General features: G+C 38.7%; 1 protein-coding gene and 1 long non-coding RNA gene across 15 annotated transcripts in view; both read left to right on the top strand.

Moving 5' to 3' along the window:
- ANKS1B (ankyrin repeat and sterile alpha motif domain containing 1B) overlaps nt 1-27,788 on the top strand; it is a 1,164,750-nt gene that overhangs the window by 51,767 nt on the left and 1,085,195 nt on the right. The gene's annotated exons all lie outside the window — the stretch shown is intronic.
- Nucleotides 137-18,995, top strand: LOC125960433 (uncharacterized). Its single transcript, XR_007470101.1, has 3 exons — nt 137-207; nt 789-896; nt 18,877-18,995. It is a non-coding gene; the product is annotated as an uncharacterized LOC125960433 (long non-coding RNA).

The following is a 27,788-nucleotide window of genomic DNA, read 5'->3' as shown; positions in this document are numbered from 1 at the left end:
GCCTTATAATATTTTTGTTTTGTTTTGGGCCCCTGTATGTTGGTTTTAAACATTGTAACATTTAGTGTCTCTTTGTATCCAGGAGATATGTTAGTTTACATTATTGTGCATTTCATTTATTCTTACGCCCTATTTAGGACACTGTTGTTTTAGCCATAGGACTGACCCAGATGTTCACAAATGGCATCCAGAAAGAGATACCTCCAGGTACTGTTGGAGCATAGTTGAGTTATGCTTTGCACACTTATCTCTAGGCATGTTCTCAAAATTTATTTAGAGTAAATATATATTCTTTCCAATGATTTTGCTTTTATTTCCTTAGTTTTGGAAATGTGATTATGCATTTACTAATAGTACAGGAATGATTTTCTCAGAGAGCTGTGAATATTTTATCTACCTAAATTGTCAATGAAAGTACTTTTCAACTGTTAGTGACTTGCAAAAAGCCTTTTTTTACTGTGTATAATTAAAGGAAATTAAAATAACTCTCTTAAATATGCAATAAAAGTTAATTTAATTAGCTGCCCATTTGGAAATAGGTTATTGATGCACTTTTCCTATGCATAGAAAAATTAAATGAAATAGCGTAGTGTATCTTCTTTTACAACGGAGAAAACTACATTATTCTAAGCATGTATTTGTCCCACATTTTATGTTTTACAAGTAAATAAATGAATTTATTCTTTAAAAAGTGAGCATTAAATAAATACAGTGACAGCTGAGTACTTTTTATCTTACTCACTGTCGAATAATTAAAAAAATAAATCTTTTTAATTGTTTCTTTTTAGTTACATTTATGATCCTAAGAAAATTGTGCAAATATATCACTTCTGTTTCTTATGGAAATATTTGTGCTACAATGAGCCTGTGATCATGATACTTCTGAAAGAGTGATGGTAAGAACCTTCGGATGGTATGTAGGCTTACTTTAGTTTGTTTATAATGAATGCGTGTCTCAAAGCAGGGGCTAATTGTCATTTAAAAGAAGATGGTTAAAAAAAAGGTATATATGTGAGGTGACAGATGTGTTAATTAAACTTGATTGTGGGAATAATTTTACAATGTATAAGTGTATCAAATCATCATGCTGTACACTTTAAATATTATAATTTTATTTGTCAGTTATACCTCAGTAAAGCTGAAAAACGATGGCTTTTATTTTATTTTTTAACATCTTTATTGGAGTATAATTGCTTTACAATGGTGTGTTAGTTTCTGCTTTATAACAAAGTAAATCAGTTATACATATATCCCCATATATCTTCCCTCTTGCGTCTCTCTCCCTCCCACCCTCCATATCCTACCCCTCTAGGTGGTCACAAAACACTGAGCTGATCTCCCTGTGCTATGCAGCTGCTTCCCACTAGCTATCTATTTTACATTTGGTAGTGTATATATGTCCATGCCACTCTCTCACTTTGTCCCAGCTTACCATTCTCCCTCCCTGTGTCCTCAGGTCCATTCTCTCGTAGGTCTGCATTTTTATTCCCGTCTTACCCTTAGGATCTTCATGACCATTTTTTTTTTTTTACATTCATATATATGTGTTACCATACCATCTTTGTTTTTCTCTTTCTGACTTATTTCACTCTGTATGACAGACTCTAGGTCCATCCACCTCACTATAAATAATTCAGTTTCCTTCTTTTTATGATTGAGTAATATTCCATTGTATATATGTGCCACATCTTCTTTACCCATTCATCTGTCGATGGACACTTAGGTTGCTTCCATATCCTGGCTATTGTAAATAGAGCTGCAATGAACATTGTGGTACATGACTCTTTTGAATTATGGTTTTCTCAGGGTATATGCCCAGTAGTGGGATTGCTGGGGCATATGGTAGCTCTATTTTTAGTTTTTTAAGGAACCTCCATACTGTTCTCCATAGTGGCTGTATCAGTTTACATTCCCATCAACAGTGCAAGAGCGTTCCCTTTTCTCCACACCCTCTCCAGCATTTATTGTTTCTAGATTTTTTGATGATGGCCATTATGACTGGTGTGAGATGATATCTCATTGTAGTTTTGATTTGCGTTTCTCTAATGATTAATGATGTTGAGCATTCTTTCATGTGTTTGTTGGCAATCTGTATATCTTCTTTGGAGAAATGTCTGTTTAGGTTTTCAGACCAATTTTGGATTGGGTTGTTTGTTTTTTTGATATTGAGCTGCATGAGCTACTTGTAAATTTTGGAGATTAATCCTTTGTCTGTTGCTTCATTTGCAAATATTTTCTCCCATTCTGAGGATTTTCTTTTGGTCTTGTTTATGGTTTCCTTTGCTATGCAAAAGCTTTGCAGTTTCATTAGGTCCCATTTATTTTTGTTTTTATTTCCATTTCTCTAGGAGGTGCGTCAAAAAGGATCTTGCTGTGATTTATATCATACAGTGTTCTGCCTATGTTTTCCTCTAAGAGTTTGATGGTGTCTGGCCTTACATTTAGGTCTTTAATCCATTTTCAGTTTATTTTTCTGTATGGTGTTAGGGAGTGTTCTAATTTCATTCTTTTACCTGTAGCTGTCCAGTTTCCCCAGCACCACTTATTGAAGGGGCTGTCTTTTCTCCTTTGTATATTCTTGCCTCCTTTATCAAAGATAAGATGACCATATGTGCATGGGTTTATCTCTGGGCTTTCTATCCTGTTCCATTGATCTATATTTCTGTTTCTGTGCCACTACCATACTGTCTTGACTACTGTAGCTTTGTAGTGTAGTCTGAAGTCAGGGAGCCTGATTCCTCCAGCTCCGTTTTTCATTCTCGAGATTGATTTGGCTACTCGGGATCTTTTGTGTTTCCAGAAAAATTGTGAAATTTTTTGTTCTAGTTCTGTGAAAAATGCCATTGGTAATTTGATAGGGATTGCATTGAATCTGTAGATTGTTTTGGGTGGTATAGTCATTTTCACAATGTTGATTCTTCCAATCCAACAACATGGTATATCTCTCCATCTATTTGTATCTTTAATTTCTTTCATCAGTGCCTTATAATTTTCTGAATACAGGTCTTTGGTCCCCTTAGGTAGGTTTATTCCTAGGTATTTTATTCTTTTTGTTGCAGTGTTAATTGGGAGTGTTTTCTTAATTTCATTTTCAAATTTTTCATCATTAGTGTATAGGAATGCAAGAGAATTCTGTGCCTTAATTTTGTATCCTGCTACTTTACCAAATTCATTGATTAGCTCTACTAGTTTTCTGGTAGCATCTTTAGGATTCTCTATGTATATTATCATGTCATCTGCAAACAGTGACAGCTTTACTTCTTCTTTTCCGATTTGGATTCCTTTTATTTCTTTTTCTTCTCTGATTGCTGTCGCTAAATCTTCCAAAATTATGTTGAATAATAGTGGTGAGAGTGGACAGCCTTATCTTTTTCCTGATCTTAGTGGAAATGGTTTCCATTGAGAATGATGTTTGCTCTGGGTTTGTCAGATATGGCCTTTATTATGTTGAGTTAAGTTCCCTCTATGCCCAGTTTCTGGAGGGTTTTTATCATAAATTGGTGTTGAATTTTGTCAAAAGCTTTCTCTGCATCTATTGAAATGATCATATGCTTTTTCTCCTTCAATTTGTTAATATGGTGTATCACATTGATTGATTTGCGTATATTGAAGAATCCTTGCATTCCTGGGATAAACCCCACTTGATCATTGTGTATGATCCTTTTAATGTGCTGTTGGATTCTGTTTGCTAGTATTTTGTTGAGGATTTTTGCATCTATGTTCATCAGTGATATTGGTCTGTAGTTTTCTTGCTTTGTGACATCTTTGTCTGGTTTTGGTATGAGGGTGATGGTGGCCTCGTAGAATGAGCTTGGGAGTGTTCCTCCCTCTGCTATATTTTGGAAGAGTTTGAGAAGGATACGTGTTAGCTGTTCTCTAAATGTTTGATAGAATTCGTCTGTGAAGCCATCTGGTCTTGGGCTTTTGTTTGTTGAAAGATTTTTTATAACAGTCTCAATTTCTGTGCTTGTGATTGGTCTGTTTATATTTTATATTTCTTCCCGGTTGAGTCTTGGAAGGTTGAGCTTTTCTTAGAATTTGTCTATTTCTTCCAGGTTGTCCATTTTATTGGCATATAGTTGCTTGTAGTAATCTCTCATGATCCTTAGTATTTCTGCAGTGTCAGTTGTTACTTCTCCTTTTTCATTTCTAATTCTGCTGATTTGAGTCTTCTGTTTTTTTCTTGATGAGTCTGGCTAATGGTTTTTCCATTTTGTTTATCTTCTCAAAGAACCAGCTTTTAGTTTTATTGACGTTTGCTATTGTTTCCTTCATTTCTTTTTCATTTATTTCTGATCTGATCTTTACGATTTCTTTCCTTCTGTTAACTTTGGGGATTTTTTGTTCTTCTTTCTCTACTTGCTTTAGGTATAAAGTTAGGTTGTTCATTTGAGATGTTTCTTGTTTCCTGAGCTAGGATTGTATTGATATAAACTTCCCTCTTAGAACTGCCTTTGCTGCATCCCATAGGTTTTGGGTTGTTGTGTTTTCATTGTCATTTGTTTCTAGGTATGTTTTGATTTCTTCAGTGATCTCTTAGTTATTAAGTAGTGTATTGTTTAGCCTCCATGTGTTTGTACTTTTTACATATTTTTTCCTGTAATTGATATCTAGTCTCATAGCACTGTGGTCGGAAAAGATACTTGATACGATTTCAATTTCCTCAAATTTACCAAGGCTTGATTTGTGTCCCAAGATATGATCTCTCCTGGAGAATGTTCCATGAGCACTTGAGAAGATAGTGTATTCTGTTGTTTTGGATGGAATGTCCTATAAATATCAATTAAGTCCATCTTGTTTAATGTATCATTTAAAGCTTGCGTTTCCTTATTTTCATTTTGGATGATCTGTCCATTGGTGAAAGTGGGTGTTAAAAGTCCCCTACTATGATTGTGTTACTGTTGATTTCCCCTTTTATGGCTGTTAGCATTTGCCTTATGTATTGCGGTGCTTCTATGTTGGGTGCGTAAATATTTACAATTATTATACTTCTTGGATTGATCCCTTGATCATTATGTGGTGTCTTTCGTTGTCTCTTGTAACAGTCTTTGTTTTACAGTCTATTTTGTCTGATATGAGAATTGCTACTCCAGCTTTCTTTTGATTTCCATTTGCATGGAATATCTTTTTCCATCCCCTCACTTTCAGTCTTTATGTGTCCCTACGTCTGAAGTGAGTCTCTTGTAGACAGCATATATATGGGTCTTGTTTCTGTATCCATTCAGCTTGTCTGTGTCTTTTAGTTGGAGCATTTAATCCATTTACATTTAAGGTAAATGTCGATATGTATGTCCCTGTTACCATTTTCTTAATTGTTTTGGGTTTGTTATTGTAGGTCTTTTCCTTCTCTTGTGTTTCCTGCCTAGAGAAGTTCCTTTAGCATTTGTTGTAAATCTGGTTTGGTGGTGCTTAATTCTCTTTGGTTTTGCTTGTCTGTAAAGGTTTTAATGTCTCCGTCATATCTGAATGAGATCCTTGCTGGGTAATCTTGGTTGTAGGTTTCTCCCTTTCATCACTTTAAATATGTCCTGCCACTCCCTTCTGGCTTGCAGAGTTTCTGCTGAAAGATCAGCTGTTAACCTTATGGGGATTCCCTTGTATGTTATTTGTTGTTTTGCCATTGCTGCTTTTAATATTTTTCTGTGTATTTAATTTTTGATAGTTTGAGTAATATGTGTCTTGGCGTGTTTCTCCTTGGTTTTATCCTGTGTGGGACTCCCTGTGCTTCCTGGACTTGATGACTATTTTCTTTCTCATATTAGGGAAGTTTTCAACTATAATCTCTTCAAGTATTTTCTCAGTTCCTTTCTTTTTCTCTTCTTCTTCTGGGACCCCTATAATTCGAATGCTGGTGTTTTTAATGTTTTCCCTGAGGTCTCTGAGACTGTCCTCAATTCTTTTCATTCTTTTTTCTTTTTTCTGCTCTGCAGTAGTTATTTCCACTATTTTATCTTCCAGGTTACTTATCCATTCTTCTGCCTTAGTTATTCTGCTATTGATCCCTTCTAGAGAATTTTAAATTTCTTTTATTGTGTTGTTCATCACTGTTTGTTTGCTCTTTAGTTCTTCTAGGTCCTTGTTAAGCGTTGATTGTATTTTCTCCATTCTATTTCCAAGATTTTGGATCATCTTTACTATCATTATTCTGAATTCTTTTTCAGGTAGCCTGCTTATTTCCTCTTCATTTGTTACGTCTGGTGGGTGTTTACCTTGCTCCTTTATCTGCTGTGTGTTTCTCTGTCTTCTCATTTTGCTTAACTTACTGTGTTTGGGGTCTCCTTTTTGCAGGCTGCAGGTTTGTAGTTCCCATTGTTTTGTTTTGTTTCTTTTTTAACAGCTTCAACCAAATCTTTAATAGAAAGTGATTTAACTTAACTTCAGTATACAGTCATTAGAGGGAAAGGAATAAGAATATTAACAGAGTATATAAATTTCAATATACAATCATTAGAGGGAGAGGAATAATATTAACAGAGTATAAAACAAAGCATACATCGCCGAATTGGGCCGACACCTACTTCCAGATCCAAGTGGCAGCTACGAATTCCCTTGAACAGCAATCTGGAGTCCCAGTTGGGAAGGTCCTGTGCGGTGAGTCCACCCCACAGACTTCTGGGGCTTCAGAGTGCTGCCCAAAGGAGTCATGTTTTTAACACCAAGCCGCAAGCTGATAGTCATCAGCTTGCATGCAAGTATGCAGCTCTGGCTATTATCGCAAATGTTTTGATACTTTAGTTGTAAGTCTCAGAATGTTCGCTGAATTCCGGGAACTGGCCAGATTCCCAAGTCCCAGGAAGCTTTGTGACTTACTCCCTTCTTTTTCTGTTGGCTCCCAAGACTGACTAGCACCGTTTCTGATGACCTGCATGTAGTCTAGCAGCTCGATGTGTAGCTCTTTCAGAGTCTTTGTTTAGTCAAAAGCCTATTGTTGTCTCTGAAGCCTGGACAAGACTATTTTATTAGCCTCCTCAACAACGACTTGGCTCTTTGCTCCAGAGGGATCCCACAGACAATGACAGCTTTTGGATTGAAACACTCCCTCTATAACGTTGGGTGTACATTTGTCTTGTATTTACACAGAGTGGCCACAGGGCTTTCTCTCAGCACTGCCTGCCTTCTGAGTGGCTTCCTGGCTATTAAGTTTTGCCCCAGAACCTCTTGGTGGATGGACTTCAGAATTCAGTCCCCCCAAACACATTGGCTTCTTTATTTCCCTTTTCTGGTTCCTTCAGCTGTTGGTAAATGTCTATATTCCTATGAATGTGATTGGTCCTGGAAACAGCACAAATGTGTGAAAAACATTTTTACATACTGTTTTTCAACCACGTCAGACAGAAATCTCAGCTTATTACATGCATTCATATTTTATCCCCTGGATGTTGTTTGGGTTTCAAGATCTGGACTAGTGGGTGCATGATATTTGTCCTGCACAGATACAAGCAGCGAGCCCAATACATCCACAGCAACAGACTTTACCCCAGACCTCCCCACGTGGCCAGAGCCACATGCACCATCCGTATCCTGGTGAGTTTCTTCATCACTTTTTACTGTCTCTCTTCCATCTTACTGTAATTGTAAATCCAGGCCAGTAGCTGATGGAAACATTTGTGCTACTAGCTCCAGATTTCCCAGCTTTCAGTCCCTTTGTGCTCATCAGCAGTGACACTGGTGTCTCTAGGTTCTTCTATGATTTCTGCTCCAAAAAATTATTTTCCTAATATTGTTAAACATTTATGTCTTCTTATTTCTGCAGTGAATCAATTAATTTTTTTTTTAAGGGAAATTTTGGGATCTACTCCTTCCGAGTTCAGCCACTTGAGAGCTCTGGACCTCAATTTGTTTTAAATTTATTTTTTATTTATTATTTATTTTTCTCTGCATTGGGTCTTCATTGCTGCACACAGGCTTTCTCTAGTTGTGGCGAGTGGCAGCTACTCTTCATTGTGGTGCTCGGGCTTCTCATTGCAGTGGCTTCTCTTGTTGTGGAGAACAGGGTCTAGGCGCACGGGACTCAGTAGTTGTGGCACGCGGGCTCAGTAGTTGTGGCTTGTGGGTTCTAGAGCGCAGGCTCAGTAGTTGTGGCGCATGGGCTTAGTTGCTCCGCAGCATGTGGGATCTTCCCAGACCAGGGCTGGAACCCATGTCTCCCAGCATGCATACAACTGCAAAGTTCTCCAGCATGACATCAAGGTACAGGTGTATCTGAACCTCATCAAGAAGACAGCATTCCTCCCAGGAGAAGTACATGGCCACATCCTCAAAGGTCACACTGCCCTGAGGTGAGTCCGTCAGCGCAGGCGCCACCATCGGAGCCTTTGCACGGAGCGGAGTGGCGACAGTCCAGCGATTGGGTCGGAGTCGGCACAGTTACTCCCCGCAAGCAGTGTCGTCGTCCCCATCTCTCCTTCCCATTGTTTTTGGTGTTGGCCCCCAGTGGCTAAGATTCGTTCAGTGGGTTGTGTAGGCTTCCTGGTGGAGGGGACTAGTGCCTGTGTTCTGGTGGATGAGGCTGGATCTTGTCTTTCTGGTGGGCAGGTCCACCTCTGGTGGTGTGTTTTGGGGTATCTGTCACCTTATTATGATTTTAGGCAGCCTCTCTGCTAATGGGTGGGGCTGTGTTCCTGTCTTGCTAGTTGTTTGGCATAAGGTGTCCATCACTGTAGCTTGCTGGGTGTTGAATGGAGCTGGGTCTTGGCATTGATGGAGATCTCTGGGAGATTTTCACTGTTTGATATTACGTGGAGCTGGGAGGGCTCTGGTGGACCAATGTCCTGAACTTGGCTCTCCCACCTCAGAGGCACAGCGCTGATGCCTGGCTGGAGTACCAAGAGCCTGTCATCCACACGGCTGAGAATAAAAGGGAGAAGAAAAGAAAGAAAGAAGATAAAATGAAATGAAATGAAATAAAAGATAAAATAAAGTTATTCAAATAAAAATGATAGCTATTAAAAACAATTTAAAAAGTAATAAAAAATAGAAAGAAAGAAGAAAGCAACCAAACCAAAAAACAAAATCAGCAATGATAAGAAGCTCTAAAAACTACAGACACACAAAAAAACAAAAAACAAATGGACAGACAGAACCCTAGGACAAATGGTAAAAGCAAAGCTATACAGACAAAAATCACACACAGAAGCATACGCATACACACTCACAAAAAGAGAGAAAGGGAAAAAAAAAAATATATATATATTGTTGCTCCCAGTGTCCACCTTCTCAATTTGGGATGACTCATTGTCTATTCAGGTATTCCACAGATGCAGGGTACATCAAGTTGATTGTGGAGATTTAATCCGCTGCTCCTGAGGCTGCTGGGAGAAATTTCCCTTTCTCTTCTTTGTTCACACAGCTCCTGGCGTTCAGCTTTGGATTTGGCCCCGCCTCTGCGTGTAGGTTGCCTGAGGGCGTCTGTTCCCCCACTCAGACAGGACGGGGTTAAAGTAGCAGCTGCTTCAGGGGCTCTGTGGCTCACTCAGGGCGGGGGGAGGGAGGGGTACGGAGTGCGGGGCCAGCCTGCGGCGGCGGCAAAAGCCGGCGTGACGATGCACCAGCCTGAGGCGCGCTGTGTGTTCTCCTGGGGAAGTTGTCCCTGGATCACGGGACCCTGGCCATGGAGGGCTGCACAGGCTCCCGGGAGAGGAGGTGTGGAGAGTGACCTGTCCTTGCACACAGGCTTCTTGGTGGCGGGAGCAGCAGCCTTAGCATCTCATTCCCGTGTCTGGGGTCCACGCTGATAGCCGCAGCTAGTGCCTGTCTCTGGAGGTCGTTTAAGCATCACTCTTAATCCCCTCTCCTCGCGCACCAGGAAGCAAAGAGGCAAGAAAAAGTCTCTTGCCTCTTCGTCAGCTCCAGACTTTTTCCTGGACTCCCTCCTGGCTAGCCGTGGCACACTAGCCCCCTTCAGGCTGTGTTCACGCCACCAACCCCAGTCCTCTCCCTGCGCTCCGACCGAAGCCCGAGCCTCAGCTCCCAGCCCCCGCCCGTCCCGGCAGGTAAGCAGAAAAGCCTCTTGGGCTCGTGAGTGCCGGTCGGCACCGATCCTCTGTCCGGGAATCTCTCCGCTTTGCCTTCCGCACCCCTGTTGCTGTGCTCTCCTCCGCGGCTCCGAAGCTTCCCCCCTCCGCCCCCCGCAGTCTCCACCTGCGAAGGGGCTTCCTAGTGTGTGGAAACCTTTCCTCCTTCACAGATCCCTCCCAGAGGTGCAGGTCCTGTCCCTATTCTTTTGTCTCTGTTTTTTTTTTTTTTTTTTGGCCCTACCCTGGTACGTGGGGAGTTTCTTGCCTTTTGGGAGGTCTGAATTCTTCTGCCAGAGTTCAGTAGGTGTTCTGTAGGAGTTCTTCCACATGTAGATGTATTTCTGATGTATTTGTGGGGAGGAAGGTGATCTCCACGTCTTACTCTTCCGCCATCTTGAACCTCCCCAAGATGGCTTTTAGATACGAAAGAAAATAGCTGTATTTTACTAGGAGATATGTATTTTTACTTTCTTTGACTAAGTGGGAGTGACAGTTTTCTTCTACACCTGAAACTTGTCCTCTCTACCAACTTCTGTGGTGCCCCTTGATCCTTCAGATTTTCAGATACTTAATGGGCCTGGTGGCTCATTTTGATAATTTACTCAGGAAATGGAAACTGCTTGCTTTCTGAGGATGTATAAGGTAAGAATATGCAGCTCATCTTTAGTTTTTGATCTGTTGAATCAGGTAACCAGCCGTTTTGGCAATATTGGCAACAAATTGGAGCTTGAATCTTACAAAGCTTATGAGTGTGTGACTGATTCTGATGTGTAGACTGGGGGTTTCATATTGCCAGTGGTGATCTGATGTTTAGAATGCTTGCATTTATTTACCTCTTATGATATGTGGACAACTTGAATAATGTAAGAATGAAGGTGTAGTGTTAGCTATTGCTCACTAACAATTAAATTTAGTGCTTTAAGACAACATGCATGTCTCACAGTTTCTGTGGGCCAGGAGTCTAGGTATGGCTTACCAGAGTCCTCTGCTGAAGGTCTCAAAAAGCTTCACTTGAGGTGTTTGCCAGGACATAGTTCTCAACTGAAGCCTGACTCGGAAAGGCACTGTTTCCAAGCTTACTGAGGTTGTTGGTTCCTTCTGGTTGTAGGACTCAGGGTTTCAGTTTCATGCTGGCTGTCAGCCAGGGGTCAGCTTCAAGTCCTAGAAGCCTCCTGCAATTCCTAGGTCACATGGCATACCACCATGGCCACTAACTTCCTCAAAACCAGCAAAGGAGAGAGTCTCCTTCAAGATGGGTGCTACACAGCAAAGGAAACCATAAACAAAATGAAAAGACAACATACAGACTGGGAGAAAATGTTTACAAATGATGCTACTGACAAGGGATTAATTTCCAAACCATAAAGACAACTCATACAGCTTAATATAAAAAAAACCAAACAACCCAATCAGAAAATGGGCAGAAGATCTAAATAGATATTTCTCCAAAGAAGACATATAGATGGCCAACAGGCACATGAAAAGATGTTCAACATCGCTAATTGTTAGAGAAATGTAAATCAAAACTACAGTGAGTTATCAACTCACACTTATCAGGATGGCCATCATTAAAAAGACTACAAATAGTAAATGCTGGAGAGGGTGTGGAGAAAAAGGAACCCTCCTACACTGTTGATGGGAGTGTAAATTGATACAGCCACTATGGAGAACAGTGTAGAGGTTCCTTAAAAAACTAAAAATAGAGTTACCATATTATCCAGCAATCCCACTCCTGGGTATATATCTGGAGAAAACTATAATTTGAAAAGATACATGCACCCCACTATTCATAGCAGCAGTGTTTATAATAGCCAAGACACGGATGCAACTGAAGTGTCCATTGACAGATGAATGGATAAAGAAGATGTTGGTATATATTACACAATGGAATACTACTTAGTCATAAAAAAGAATGAAATAATGCCATTTGCAGCAACATGTATGGACCTAGAGATTATCATATTAAGTGAAGTATGTCAGACAAAGACAAATATCATATGATATCACTTATATGTGGAATCTAAAAAAAATGGTATAAATGAACTTATTTACAAAACAAATAGACTCACAGACATAGAAAACAAACTTATGTTTACCAGAGGGGATAGCAGGGGGTGGGGAGAGATAAATTAGGAGTTTGGGATTAACATATACACATTACTATATATAAAATAGGTAAATGACAGGGACCTACTGTATAGCCCAGGGAACTATATTCAATATCTTGTAATAACCTATAATGGAAGAGACTCTGAAAAAGAATATATATAAAAATGAATCACTTTGCTCTACACCTGAAGTTAACACAACATTGTAAAGTAACTATACTTCAATTAAAGAAATGGTAAAAAAAAAAAAAAAGATGGGTGCTACAATCTTACATAACATAATCACATACAGGTCCATCACTTACATCCTGTCACCTTTACCAAATTCTTTGGGTTGGAAACAAGTCCCTGCCCACACTCAAGGGCAGGATTACTAAGATTTGGGGATCATGGGTCATCTTAAGAGTGTCTGCTACAGAAGGGAAAAGGAAATTGGGTTGATCTTGCACTCAGGATTTTCTTTTCACCTATTATAACTAACTTGAAGGCAGGGTTCATGTTTGACTCATCCTGAATCTTTTGGTCTTCACCATCACCCACCTACTAGATAGTGTCTTATATTTAGTAGAGACTCAGTGGGTATTTGTAGGCTTAATTAACTATTATGCTATAAAACTACTGTCAAAGAAAGTGGAATCTCCTGTACTTGGCTTGACAGTCTTGACTCTGCAAGTTGAAAGCCGTTGTTTATGAACTAAGACTAGACTATTAAAATTTTAATTATTGCTAGAAATGTCTGTTTTATCATCTCTACCATCAAACAGTAATTTTTAATAAATTCCCCTTTTCTCAGAAGAAGCTATACTAGTGCTCTATTTAAAGTTGGAGAATACAGATTACCTTGTTAAATCAATATAGCAGTGATAGTAGTTGAAGATCTGGAATCTTCCAAAACATTGTTATGAGAGATTAACAGCTATATAAGGTGGCCTTCTTTTCATAGTGTTTTGTTTCTTTGTCTATCAACATAACATTTGCTTTCCAAATCAGCAGGTAAAATTAGCAAGTGCTTTTTATTTTTGTCTATGAGAAAAATATGACCTGCCAGATCAAAGGAGAAGTGAGTATTTCTAACTCTGAGACTTGTGCTCCTAAAGAATCATATTCAGCACTGTAGAAATATTAATTATGTGTATACTTAATTATCCTTATGGCCCTAGGCAGACATTTTGCAAAGCCATGCTGTTTGCAGTTCTTTTTCCTTGGATAGAAAAGGTGGAGGCTAGATAACTCTAGAATACCAAAAAATGATTTTGTAGCATGAACTAACACAAGGCCAGAAAAATAAGGGCCAAAAATAGAGGGAAAAATATACAGCAAAGACTTTAGGTCTTTGTGGAATGAGGGAGGACCTTAATAAGTCAATATTATTGTAGCAGACAAACCAGGCAGGAATAGCATAGTCAGAGGTAGGAATGGTTCATATTGAATGTGAGAGAGAGGCAGATATTCCCAGTTATTAAACATGGCTATAATAAATGACTACCATGAATAATCAAAGAATGTACAGTTACCAAATGTGGGGAGGTCTTCAGCTGCAACTGTAATTATGCATATACATTTTACAAGAAGCAGTGTCTGTCTTCGGGAACAGAAAAAGAGGAGGGAAAACTATTTAGTTGCATTTTGGTATAGCTCTGGAGAATTTTATTTTTATCTTCTATTACCATGTATGGTAGGCAGAATCTAAGATGTCCTCCAAGATTCTTATCCTCTGCCATACATGTCTGGAATAATCCTCTTCTTTTGAGTGCCTCCTGTATAATCCTTTTCATTTTTGTTTGGGCAGAACTTTTGAATATGAGTCATCACACCTGTGATTAGGTTACAACTCAGTCAACTTTAATCAAAAGCCAGCCTGATGCAATCACTTGAGCCTTTAAAAGGGATTGGGTTTTTCCTGCAGTTAAAGAGTTCAAACCTTGGAAGCATTAGAGGGCCTATTGAGGGGACCACATGGCAAGGAATTGTGGGTGGCATCTAGGAGCTGAGTGTGGCTCCTGGCTGACAGTCAGCAGGAGAGTGGGGGTCAGTCTTACAATTGCAAGGAACTGAATTCTGCCAACAACCAGTGATCTTGGAAGAGGATCTCACACTCTAGATGAAACCATAGCCCTGACAGACACTGATTTCAGCCTAGTGAGATCCTGAGCAGAGGACCCAGTTAACCCAGATTCCTGACCACTGAAACTGTGAAATGATAAATTTGTGTTGATTTAAGCTGCTGACTAGGTAGTAATTTGTTATGCAGCCATAGAAAAATAATATGGTACCTTATATATGGCCTGAGTATCTACATTAACACTTTCCTAAACATGCTCCATCTCTTCCCGACTTTGTATCTATACTCAGGTATTCTCTTCCCTGGAATGATTTCTTTTATATATCTGTTCTAGCCATCATTTATGGCTCATCTCATGTGCCATTGCCTTGTTGACATTTCTGTATTTCCAGAGATGAATGTCATCTCTCTGTCCCCTAAATCTGCAGTGTACTTTGTGTCTTTGTCATGTAACTTACGTATTTTACTTGCGTTAGAGTTATTTGTATTCATGGTTTATGCTTTTTGTTTTAAATTTGTTTATTGATTTGAATAAGAAATACATATATTCAAATATTCCAAATATTTGGAAAGAATATTTCAAAATATTCTTTTGAAAGAATGTATAATGAAAAGTAAGTGTTTTCAGCCCAGTTCACCAGTCCCCTGGTCCTCTGGTCCAGAGGCAACCTTTCTTCTCAGTTTTTCCATGTATCCTTCTGTAGAGTTTCTATACATAGGCAAGTATATATGTATATGTGTCCTCCTTCCTATGTATACAAAACTAACATAGTATTTATTCTCTCAATTTATCCTCTCTTCTTCATTGTGAAATGTGTGAAGAATCCATGTCTTTTTCCTTCTTATATTAATCTCCTGAGGTACCTAAGTATTTAAGACCTACTGATTCTAATCTTTCCCACCAAACCTTTCATTTGATGTTACTTATATTAACTCAAAACTCATTTTGACAGACACTTTGATTAAAATGCTTTCCTTAATACGGACTCAAAACCTTTCTGAACATTTCACTGTTAGGGTGCCAAAATGCCAGAGACTCATAACTTTAAGACATGTTTACTGGATTAGAAGAACCACCTGGATAAATATTTCTGAATATGATGTTATTATTAGCAGACACCCTTTCTATCTTCTCTGGTAATCCCTCTGCTACTCTCTTGACAGAGTGGTTATTGTGTGAGGGGCCTTATGGGGGATGGAATTGGGAACATTGCAATAGGATAAGGGGTTTTCAGTTTATATAAGAATTTGTGAAAATGTTCTTTGAACTGAATATTAAGTATCTGTTCTCATGATGCTGTTGGGTAAATGAAGCTAATAACATTTTCTGCAATTCTAAAAAATTAAAACTGTAGAAAACCTAACTTTTCTAATTGATGAACATGATTCTGGAGACTTATATTTTGTTAAAGCTTTTACTAACTTATTTAATTCTTAGCATCTAGTTGTTTTAATTACCTTATTAAAAGTATTAACTACTTTCACGCTTCCTTTTCCTCTCTTAGCCATTCGCAGAGTATCTGATTCCCTTTCCTAATTGGTGAAATTAGAATGAGTGCAAAAGAAAAGTTACCCGGAACTATGATCCTGATGGGATTAAAAACCCCTCATGACTAAGTTCTTATCAAGTTTGTTTTTAAAGTGCATATGTGTGTTTCCTTCTTCTCTTTCATGCTCTCTTTATTCACAGTTGTGCTGCTTAGCACATCATTCAGGAAAATATATAGGGATAATGATATTAGATAACAGCTATTAAAACCATTGTTAGCAGATTTATAAGTTAGTGGATGGTTAGAGACTGAATTTGATTGAATTTGAGTACTGAAGATTGTGTGTTTATCTCTGAATTTCGTTATGGAAGCCCTCATCTTTCCTATTTCATAGGATAACACTGATTTTGTTGAAGAGGAAATTTGGGACTAGTTTATTTTTCATATGACTTGTGTATTAATAGCTACTTCATAATTAAATGTGTTCTCTGTAACAGGGATTCCGTGGTTTGTAAGAAAATAATAAATTTCAGCCCTCATCCAACTGAGTTTAAGAAAATACTAAACTTAAAACTTTAGATACCAAGAAGATATTTATTGATGACCTCATTTTGTAAATATATATGGTTTTCTTGAAGCTTCATTGAGTATAGTGCTTTATAGAATTTTTGATTATAGTATTATATATATATATATTTTAAAAATTTATTTATTTATTCTTGGCTGAGTTGGGTCTTCATTACTGCACGCAGGCTTTCTCTAGTTGCAGTGAGTGGGGGCTACTCTTCGTTACGGTGTGCAGGCTTCTCATTGTGGTGGCTTCTCTTGTTGCAGAGCACGGGCTCTAGGCGTGTGGCCTTCAGTAGTTGTGGCACGTGGGCTCAGTAGTTGTGGCTTGCAGACTCTAGAGCGCAGGCTCAGTAGTTGTGGCACACGGGCTTAGTTGCTCTGCGGCATGTGGGATCCTCCCAGACTAGGGATCATACCCGTGTCTCCTGCATTGGCAGGTGGATTCTTAACCATTGCACCACCAGGGAAGTCCCTATTTTGAATAATATCAATTTATGGAAATTTATCAAGTGATTATAGAAACCACTTGAAGTTAGTTTGATTGTTAGTTCAGTTACATAAATTTCCATGATGATTTGCACACAGTAGGGATTTATTGTGTCTTCTTTGGTTCCAACTGACTGAAACCTAATTCATAATCAGTTTAGGCCAAAAGGGACTTTATTTACTGATGTGACTGAGACAGAGAGAGGCAAGGTGAGGCTAAGCTTAAGGAAAGATTGGGACAAGGGAGTTGGGTATCATCAGCAGGGCTCTTTTTTCAGCTCTTGCTTCTGCCTCAGTATGTCTACTTCGTTGTCTTAGGCCTGATTACTGCACATGGCTGCTGGTAGAAAGGGACTTTAGTCAACTCTCTTTCAGTTTCTAAACTAAAAAAAAAAAAATCTCATATATAGGTGTAGCTTTTTATAGGCCCAGCTTGGATCACATGTCCCTCCCTCCCCATTAGCCAAGCAGCAGTGGCCTAGAGAGTAGGAAGGATTTTCAAGAAGATGCCAGTTCATATTCTAACTACATAATTACAGAGATGGGATAGGAATATTTCCAGTAGGTGGTGGGATGGGGGGTTGGGGGAGATGAGGAAAGGGGACAATAAACACAATACCTTTTGAGATAGGGAAGAAAGGGAAAGGTCTGGAGTGTGTGGAGCTGTTTAGGAGGGATGCTTTAGCAGGAGTCACTAGGAGGTCATTTGGGTTATGTATTAGTCAGGGCTCTCCAGAGAAGCAGAATCAGTAGCATGATTATATATATACATGCACACACACATATATATATATATATATATATATATATATAAAATTTAAGTATAAGGAATTGGCTTACATGATCATGGAGGCTGACAAGTCCCCAAATCTGAAAGGTGAGTCAGCAAGCTGGAGACCCAGGAGAGCTGATGGTGTAGTTCCAGTGTGAAGGCCAGCAGGGTTGACCCAGGAAGAGTCAGTGTTTCTGTTTGAGTCAAAAGCAGGAAAAAAACTGATGTTTCTGTTTGAAGGCAGGCAAGCAGGTGGAATTCTCTGTTACCTGGGGGAGGGTAAGCCCTTTTGTTTTATTCAGGCCTTCAACTGATTGGATGAGGCCCACCCACATTAAGGAGAGCAATCTGCTTTACGCAGTCTACTGATTTACATGTTAATCTCTTTCAAAAGCATCCTCCCAGAAACACCCAGAATAATGTTTGACCAAATATCTGGGCACCCCATGGCACAGTGAAGTTGACACATAAGATGAGACATCACAAGGTGCTACATGCTAGAATATGGGGTGGGGTGTGTTTTGTACTAAACAGTTCTAATAAAGAGCAAGTTAAAATTATACTGATAAGCATTAAATATATGAATTGGCAAGCCTGGTTTTTCTGAATGTTTTTCATTCTTATTGTAGCCAAAACACACATAACACTTTATCATTCTGTAAAATGGGAAGATATTTGGAATGTGAAATGGCGTATATAAACAACCAACCTTATGATAAATGAAACTGGAGTGTACTGGCCTAAAAAGCCGCTTAAAAGCCATCCATGTAGATATGAAGTTATAAATCTTCAAAAATACATCTGTTGAGTTAACGATGTAGCTGAAAATTTATTTGAATGTTAGATATCATTGGGGAGTATTTCAGTATCTGAAAAATTAAAGTCAGCTTTACCATTGGGAGAAAAGAGTGCCTGTTAGGTGAGAATTCTGTGTATTAAGTTTGTATTAGGTTTTCACAAAAATCTTGTCTGTTTTCTTTTATTCAACAGGTCAAATCAGTTTGTTTGGAATCATTTACCTTTTTCTTAATGGGCTGATTAGGCTTGCCCCTCAGGACACTCTTTTGACAAAGCTTAACATTGTGCCATGAGGTATAGGAGAAATGTTTATAGAGTCTAGACCCAGCATTACAAAGCAGGACAAAGAAGGGTGGATTTGGAGCTAAGACACAATAAATTGATAACTAGCACACCCCAGAACCAATGCTTATTTTGATTTTGGCACTTAGGATTCTTGGACCATGTAGATAGTATAAATTTAAAGCTGAAAGAGTTGAGAGTAGGTCATAGTTAAGAATTCTCAGGAAGATTTTTTTCATTCTTCCCAGAGCCCAGGCTGAGGCAAGTTTCTTTTCATTTTCTTGTATGCTAGTGATACCCAATCAGGTAGCCGTTTGAAGGTACTAACTTTCTACAGAGATTTGGATCTCATCTGGTCAAATGCTGTAAAAACCCAAACCACTGGTTACCTAACTGGAAAACCTCCCCAAGGCAATTGCAGGTAAGCTCCCGAGTTTATTGCTCTGGTTAGCAATTTCATCTTTTTTTTTTTTTTGGCCCCTGGGGATTTCATTTACATTCTTTTGAGCTCCTAGCTCCCGTTTTCTATCCATACAGGGTTGCATTTATTTTCTTTGTCTTATTTCGTGCTAGTGTCAGCCTTCCTCCAACCACCCTCCCACCCTTTGTCATGACCTTCAATGACATTTATTCTAGGTGTTGAGGATACAACAAAACAGACAAATACTATGTTCTCATGGAGCTCATCTTTTTAAAGGGGAAAGAAAAATAGATAAAATTACTATATTAGGTGATGATAAATGTTATGAAGAAAAGTGAGGTAGGGTAAAGAAATAAAGTAATGAGGGTGCTGTTTCACATAGGTCAGGTTAGGCCTTGCTGATACAGTATTGGTAGTGTGATGTCAAAGTCTGTAAGTGTTAATTATACATTTGTATAATGAGCAGTTCATCTTGGTGTCCTAAGCAATGTTAACTCATAAGCTGAGCTAAGTAATTGGATATTGCTGTAATAACTCAAATATTAATGTAAGTTTTAAAAAGATAATGGGGAAATATCCTGAAGACAATTCCTTGAGTACTGTCAGGCTTTAATATTTCGTATTATAAATGCTGCCAGTATTGAATAATAAACGAATTTGTAAGATGATACACCAGGCAGTGCTTTTGACATGCATTATAAACTCATCATTGTTTTCCAGAGTCTGTTGCTCCTCCTGTATTCACTGTCTGTTAATGATGTACCACCATCCATCTTGTTGTTTATAACATTAGTTTGCTTTTCCCTCATTCGCCATGCATTTAAATACCTGCTTGTGTTAGGCACTGAGAATCAGAGCAGGAACTAGGTGAGGTAAGTGAGGTACTTGCCTTGGGTGTAAAATTTAAGAGAACGCCAAAAAAAACCTCAGTAATCATGATAAATACTATTTTAATGCAATATTTTAAAAAATCAATGTATGCAAAAAAAAATCCATGATGAATGAAATATCAAACTTTTAAATAAAGAAGGGGTTCAGTCTTGCCCTGGCATAAACCCAAAAGTGGGTGCCTCACTTTCCTCACCTTAACTCTGGCTCTGCTGACCATGTAAGGGGAATAAGCCATAGTGTCTGCCCATAATGAATTTACCAGTAGGGGGAGAGAAACATGTGAATAAGTAAGTACAAAAATAAAAGTCCACTAAGGTAGAAATAAAATAGAGGTTCAAAGAAGACATTTTTGCAAAGAGGATGTAAGGATTAGGAAAGAACCTGGGTCATCCTAGACTTCTCTTTCTTCCTTAGTTTTACCAAATTTTGGTCTCCTTTCCAAATCCCTCTTGAATATATTCTTTCCTTTTCTCTAAACCCATCATTAATGCTATATCCTTAGCTCTTTTCTCTCCTGGATTACTCCTAACTGGCCTACTGCCGGAAAGCCTTTGTTAAAACACAGATCTTATCATGACTCTCTCCTAGTTAAAATCCTTTAATAATTATCAGTCACCTTCATTATAAAAGCCTGGCATCCAAAGCATTTAATGATCTCAGCTCTGCCTTTATCTTGGCATTCTCCATGGATTCAGACTTATCAAAATCTGTATGTTGGCAATCTATATATCTTCTTTGGAGAAATGTCTATTTAGGTCTTCTGCCCATTTTTGGATTGGGTTGATGTTTTTTTATATTGAGCTGCATGAGCTGCTTGTGTATTTTGGAGATTAATCCTTTGTCAGTTGCTTCATTGGCAAATATTTTCTCCCATTCTGTGGGTTGTCTTTTCGTCGTGCTTATGGTTTCCTTTGCTGTGCAAAAGCTTTTAAGTTTCATTAGGTCCCATGTGTTTATTTTTGTTTTTATTTCCATTTCTCTGGGGGAAGGGTAAGCTGGGACGAAGTGAGAGAGTGGCATGGACATATATACAATACCAAATGTAAAATAGGTAGTGGGCAGCAGCCGCATAGCACAGGGAGATCAGCTTGATGCTTTGTGTCCACCTAGAGGGGTGGGATAGGGAGGATGGGAAGGAAACACAAGAGGGAGGAGATATGGGGACATAGGTATATGTATAGCTGATTCACTTTGTTATACAGCAGAAACTAACACACCATTGTAAAGCAATTATACTCCAATAAAGATGTTAAAAAAAACCCAACTCTGTATGGTTCTCCAAATGGCCTTGCATGTTGCCATTTCCTCTTCTTGGAAAGCTCTTGTTTCTTTTCTTCTCACAGCTAAATTCTGTCCATACATTAGCACTCAGAACAGACCTTGCCTTCCCAAGGGCTATGGTTTACATGTATGAATCTTTGGTGCCTAATGCTTACCGGCAGTTAATATTTGTAAAATGTCTAGATCAGCCTTAGTAAGAAAGAGGCTATACTTTTGTGCTCATGCACATAGCTTCCATCCTTGCCACCATGTTCACTGTGTAAGCATCGAAGTGACCAAGGACAGAGGCTGTCTGACATTCGTTGGATGAGTCATCTTTTCCACCTGGTTGTTCAGTTCTTCCTCTGCTATAGATGCTTATTTAGTTATTTACACTTTGTGTTTACTTCTATAGGGTCATCTACAAGCCTCTTTTATAGACCTTTTTGTGTCTGATCATTTATTATTGCTCCTTCCAGGCTCCTGATCAGTTAGCAGAGCTGTTAGCCACTGTCCAATAATTCATATATATCCTTACCTCAAACCACTTCTCTCATACAAAGATGATGAAGCTCTGCCTGATGGTGAAATTTCCTTTCACAACTGCCCTTTAGAATAGTGCTACTCAAACTGACCATGTGAAGGACTTTTTGTTTTGTTTCGTTTTCAGTCATCATGATTGATCCTTTTGTAAAATATAAAACCACACACTTAGTTATTGAGGTAATGTAAAATTGTTATAAATGTTTTCAAATGTGTACTCTCACTCTGTATACTTGTGTATATATGTTGTTATGGAATGATAAGAAACAGTTTGTGAGCTAGCTTTAGTCTGTGGACCATATTTTAAGTAACACTGCAGTAGTTCCCTTCTGCATGGGGCTATAGTGTGATAGCAATTTTTATCTTGCACCAACATATCAAACTGATCCATCCATGAGCTGTGTGTTTTTTGCAGGAGCCACTCTTTGAGAGTTGTGCAAATCTTTGTTATTTCACATGGCTACATTGTTCCTTCTGATTTACTACCTTAAAGAAGGCAAGGGGGAAGTGATATCAGGGGTTCCTTTGTCCCTTTCTATTGTAATGGCTCTTATTTCACAGGTCAGAGAACCAATGTTTGGTTTTTGGCTGCTGCTAAATATTTCCATCCCAATTGTGTACTCAGGGACCAGGTACATAACCAGATGGTGGGTCTGTAGACCCATTGGGCCAACTGTGAGATGGACTTGGGCCAGGACTCCATTTATTATCTGGACTCTATGTTTCCACTCTAACTGGGTAGCCATAAAGGTATTTTGGGTACCCTGGTTTCAGTGTCAGCTTAGAAACCATATCCAACAGTCCCTGGATGGGTTGGGTATTAATTACTCTTTTACCAGTGTTGAGCTACTCTGGTAAATGGCAGCACATCCCTTTGGAGAATGATTGGAGGAACACTGACTTTTTTTTTTTTTTGCTCAAGAGGACTCAGCCTCCCCTTACATTGATGGGCTTTAGGTATCTGAACTGGCTTAGATCTGGAAACTGCACATAAATCTTCTGCTTGGTCTTTTTTGGCCATAAAATTCAAGAAATAGTGTTATTAGCTACTTGTTATGGGTTGAATTGTGTCCCTTAAAAATTAATATGGTGGGGACTTCCCTGGTGGCGCAGTGGTTGAGAGTCCGCCTGCCGATGCAGGGGACACGGGTTTGTGCTCCGGTCCGGGAGGATCCCACATGCCGCGGAGCGGCTGGGCCCGTGAGCCTTGGCCGCTGAGCCTGCGCGTCTGGAGCCTGTGCTCCGCAACGGGAGAGGCCACAACAGTGAGAGGCCCGCGTACCGAAAAAAAAAAAAATTAATATGCTGAAGTAGTAAACCCCAGTACTTCAGAATGTGACGTTATTTGAAAATAAGGTCATGGAAGACACAATTATTTAAGATGAAGCCATACTGGAGTAGGTTGGGCCCCTAATCCAACATGGTTGGTTCTTATAAAAAGGAGAAATTTGGACATGGAAAACACGTACAGGAGAATGCTGTGTGAAGATGAAGACAGAGATCAGAGTGGTGCTTCTACAAGCCAATGAATGCTAAAGATTGCCAGCAAACCACCTGAAGATAGGAGAGAGGCATGGAACAGATCCTAACAGCCCTCAGGAGGAACCATCCCTGCTGACATCTAGATCTTGGACTCTAGCCTCCAGAACTGTGAGACAATAAATTTCTGTTGTTCAGTCACTCAGTTTGTGGTGCTTTGTTACAGAAGCCCTAGCAAATGAATATACTACCCATTTCTTTTGCCTCTACAAAAAAAATGGCTAATGATTTATTAGCCGTAGTCACAGATCTTGCAAGTCAAGGTTCTCTGGTTGCTGCTCTGATTTTACGGTCTTTCATGGCAAATACATTAATCTTGTTTCTAATGGTTAAGTGCTACCTCCGGTGCCTGCTATTTTGGAATCCTATTACTCCCATTGACATCCCATCAGTGTTTTAGAACCTTCTTAAGGTTTTCTTGCTAGAAGTTATAGTCTGAGTCACAGGAGCATGCCTCCATGTTAATACACTTTCCTTTCTCTAGTATTCTTGCCTCTGCCTCAGCTTACCACCCTCAAGGTGCTCTTCCATATATGTGCCCCAATTCTCGATGACACATGCCAGACAGGCTCAGCAGCCTGAGAAATAAATAGATTATTTCTTCCCATAGTAGAGACTGTACTACCCAATTGGAGCGATTATGAGTAAGATCTGACCCTACTTATTGGTCTAGAGGTAATGAGGGGAGATAGTGCGGATCTTGAGGAGGACATCTTCCTGAAGTATGGCCTTCACAAGTCTCCAAGCAATTAAGAGGCTGCTTTCCTTTATGAAAGGGAATGGAAAGGGTCATTTCAGCCCAGAGGGTTCAGCGGAATATGAGCATTCATGTTCTTAATGAACCCAATATCAGCATTCCATGTTTCACTCTTACTCTCTTCCTATCAGAGCCCTGATTACAGCAAGGGAGACCTGCTGGGGCTATATGTTTAGTCTTTGTAGCTCAGCTACTCAGTCAAATCTTAGACCTGATTTTCAGTACAGTCTGCTCTCTGGGTACAGGAGATAAAGTTTACTTTAAATGCTGATTTTTTTATAGCATGCAGTTTTTTACAGCGTGCCCTGAATTTTTTTTTATAAGTTTTTTTTTTTTTTTTTGGCGGTACGCGGGCCTCTTACTGCTGTGGCCTCTCCCGTTGCAGAGCACAGGCTCCGGACGCGCAGGCTCAGTGGCCATGGCCCACGGGCCCAGCCACTCTGCAGCATGTGGGATCCTCCTGGACTGGGGCACGAACCCGCGTCCCCCGCATCGGCAGGTGGACCTTCAACCACTGCGCCACCAGGGAAGCCCTATAAGTGTATTTTTGTTTTTTAATATTTATTTTGGCTGTGCCGTGTCTTAGTTGGGGTATACAGGATCTTTAGTTGCGGCATGCATGCAGGATATAGTTCCCCGACCAGGGATCGAACCGGGGCCCCCTGCATTGGGAGTGCAGAGTCCTATCCATTGGACTACCAGGGAAGTCCCGTGCCCTGCATTTTGATAGGTGTTTTACCCAAGTTAACAAATATGAATTCCAAAATCTTAGTTATGATTGCCCTCATGTCTTTCAAGTATTAGAGCTGTTGTATAAGCTTGTACATTCTCCTTCCTCCTCTACCACATTTCAGTCCACCTCAGGTAAGAATTTTAGTCATTGTACTGCTGTGGCATCTAATGGGTTATCACCGCTCATATATCATTAGAAATTGGATCCTTGATGCCCCCTGACCAGTAAGTGATACAATTCCAGAATCCCATTCTGAGGATCTGTTTTCTAGTACCACTTCTGTTACCAGAAGTCCTAATTAGTGTTTTCTCCAAAAGCAGACCCTGAGGATAAGGATTTAGGTGCAGGAAGTGTATTTTCAATGTGATCCCAGGAAGCCTAGGGAGGAAGTGGGGTAAAAACTGTGGGTTCTTTAAGTGGGAAGCTATCAGCATCAGTACGACTGTACACATCATTGGCAAGAGAACTCACAGATGAGTCAAGGACATATGGTGTGGGCATTAACAGGGTCTCTATGAAGAGTACAGATGTAAAGCAAGAGCACAGAAACTAGCACACAGAATTAAGCATTTAATAAATTTAGCTATTATTTTTATTGGTGGTTAATCACAAAACAAATAGTTTTTATTCATTTTGTTTGATTTTGCAGTATGAAAGGATTCATTTCAGGTTACCTTTAATTAGTGAACTAATGAATTTGCAATGTGACTTGATTTGTGAAAATTTACTAACTTTTCCAACTTTCCAAAATATATTTATTTTGATAAGTGAGGTACTCCCATAAGCCCTGACTTATGATTGAACTACCATAACAGTGAAATGATGACTGGCCTTTATTTAGTCTTGATAACCTAAATCCAGCATTTAGATCTTGCCATGCAGTTATTTTGAAGCTAATTGCTTCGCCCCAGCTTTTGTAATCTGTTTTGCTTCTTGTTAACATGATGAAAGAAAAGGAAAATTTCTATTTTTCTCTATTTCAAAAAAAAAAACTATGTTATTTATGGTTCTCTGGGGCCTCAGGAAAATCCTTACTTAAGGTTCAAATGGTAATTATCATTCTTTCTCAGAGGAAATGTCTGTTGCACTTGTGAAGCTGATATTAAATTTAGAACACAAAATTTGATGTTTCATATTTTTAAATTATTTTTTCCTACTTCTGTTTGATTTCATCATTATTTGATCATCAGCTGCATTAAGGAAATGAAATTAATTTTTCATTTTTAAAAATTAATTTTCCAAAGGAATATTTCAAGAAAAACCATGTAAGGCAAAATATCAATTAATAATTTAATAGTTGACATTTTTTGGAGGGAAAGGCAAGTTAGAGAAGGAATACAAAAGAGTGAGCTTGATAGAAGCAAAATACTTAAAAGAGTTATACAAAAAATAAGGGTCACAGAATAAAAAAGTTTATATCAACATTTCAGTTGGATAATATATATAGTTGGAGAATAATAATAGCTGGCAAATTACTGGAACAATTAATAAAGTAGTAATTTGCTGTCACCAGGAGGACAAGAAATTGAACTGTGGAAGGCAGCAAAGGTAAATTTTACATTCTTTTACAAACAAATCATGCCAAATAATTTCTTTTTGATATCCAGGCAAGCTTAATGAGTAAACAAAATGGAATGAGCTTAGAGTATATAGAATGTTTAATATTCTTTTTTATGGATACATTAGATATGGTACCATATGACATTTCATGAATAAAGTAGAGAAAGGTTAATTATAGAAATAGCAGATCATATGTAGAAATAACAGACTAAAATATAATAGTTATAGAAAATTTGAATATACAGATAGGTTTAATTAACATTAAAATAAAGTTTGGTGAATTAAAATACTCACATTATTATTGTCATTTACATATTAAAATTCATTTCCCCAGTTTGTCATTATATTAAGATATTATTGTTAATATTTTTAGACATGTACTGACATGTTTACAGAAATATTATGACACCAGGGATTTCCTTCAAAGTGAGGAGGGTATATAGATAAAACAAACTTGACCATGCGTTGGTGATTTTTGAAGATGGGTGATGGGTACATGGGGGTTTGTTATACTATTCTGTCTACTTTTGAGTATGTTTAACATTTTTCATAATAAAAAGTTAATAAATCCTGTGGTATATTGCTCAGGGGTAGTACTGAACTTCATAAATGGATGTTAATTATGCTTTCTTTTTCCAGTTATAATTAATATTTTTACAACCTAATAACAATAATAGTCACGAAGGCATAGGGCAGAAAATAAAGAAACCATTTCTTTTGGCAAGTTTGTGGGCAGAACATTCAGAATTTTAAGTAAGTGTTTTGTGAACTAAATGGATTTTTAAGCCAACAGGACCTTGAAAAATTTCTATTCCATTTTCTACATTTGCAGATGATAGGATTCGAATTTGGCTGACCTTGTTATTTGTATCATGACTCATATTGCAGTTTGGGTCTCAGCTTTTGATTCTGGGATTTTTCCCACTCCATAAGATGCTATCTACAAAAGTAAAGTAAGATTCTTTTAGCTCACTGAGACTCAATTACCTGTACAGAGCAGGGGGTGGGGTGGGGTGGGATGTAATGGGTAGCTGAAGTGGCAGCAGAGCACAATGATCAAAGTTCAAATCATAGTTCTGCCACCTGCTAGCTGTGAAACCTAGAATGCTTTATTTCACCACTCTGTCTCAGTGAATGGGGAAAAGCAATAGTTCCTGTTTTAAGGATTAAAATAAATAATGTATGTTAAAATGGATAGGAATCGAATCTATTTCCTAGACACTTTGTATGGATTACATGAGATTATGTATTTTTAGGAAATAGCTGGCACATAGTATTTACTCAATGAATACTTAATATTGTTATCTTGTCATTATTATTATTTCCATTTTCATACTATCAAGGCAGTGAGGAATTTTTTAATTTTTTGACATCTTTATTGATTACATTGTAGTGTTAGTTTCTGCTGTATAACAAAGTGAATCAGCTACACATATACATTATCCCCATATCCCCTGGCTCTTGCGTCTCCCTCCCACACTCCCTACCCCACCCCTCTAG

This window comes from Orcinus orca, chromosome 11, assembly GCF_937001465.1.
Source record: "Orcinus orca chromosome 11, mOrcOrc1.1, whole genome shotgun sequence".
Classification (NCBI taxonomy): Eukaryota; Metazoa; Chordata; class Mammalia; order Artiodactyla; family Delphinidae; genus Orcinus; species Orcinus orca.
Note: the sequence above shows the minus strand (reverse complement) of the source record. Positions and strands in the feature narration are given on the sequence as shown.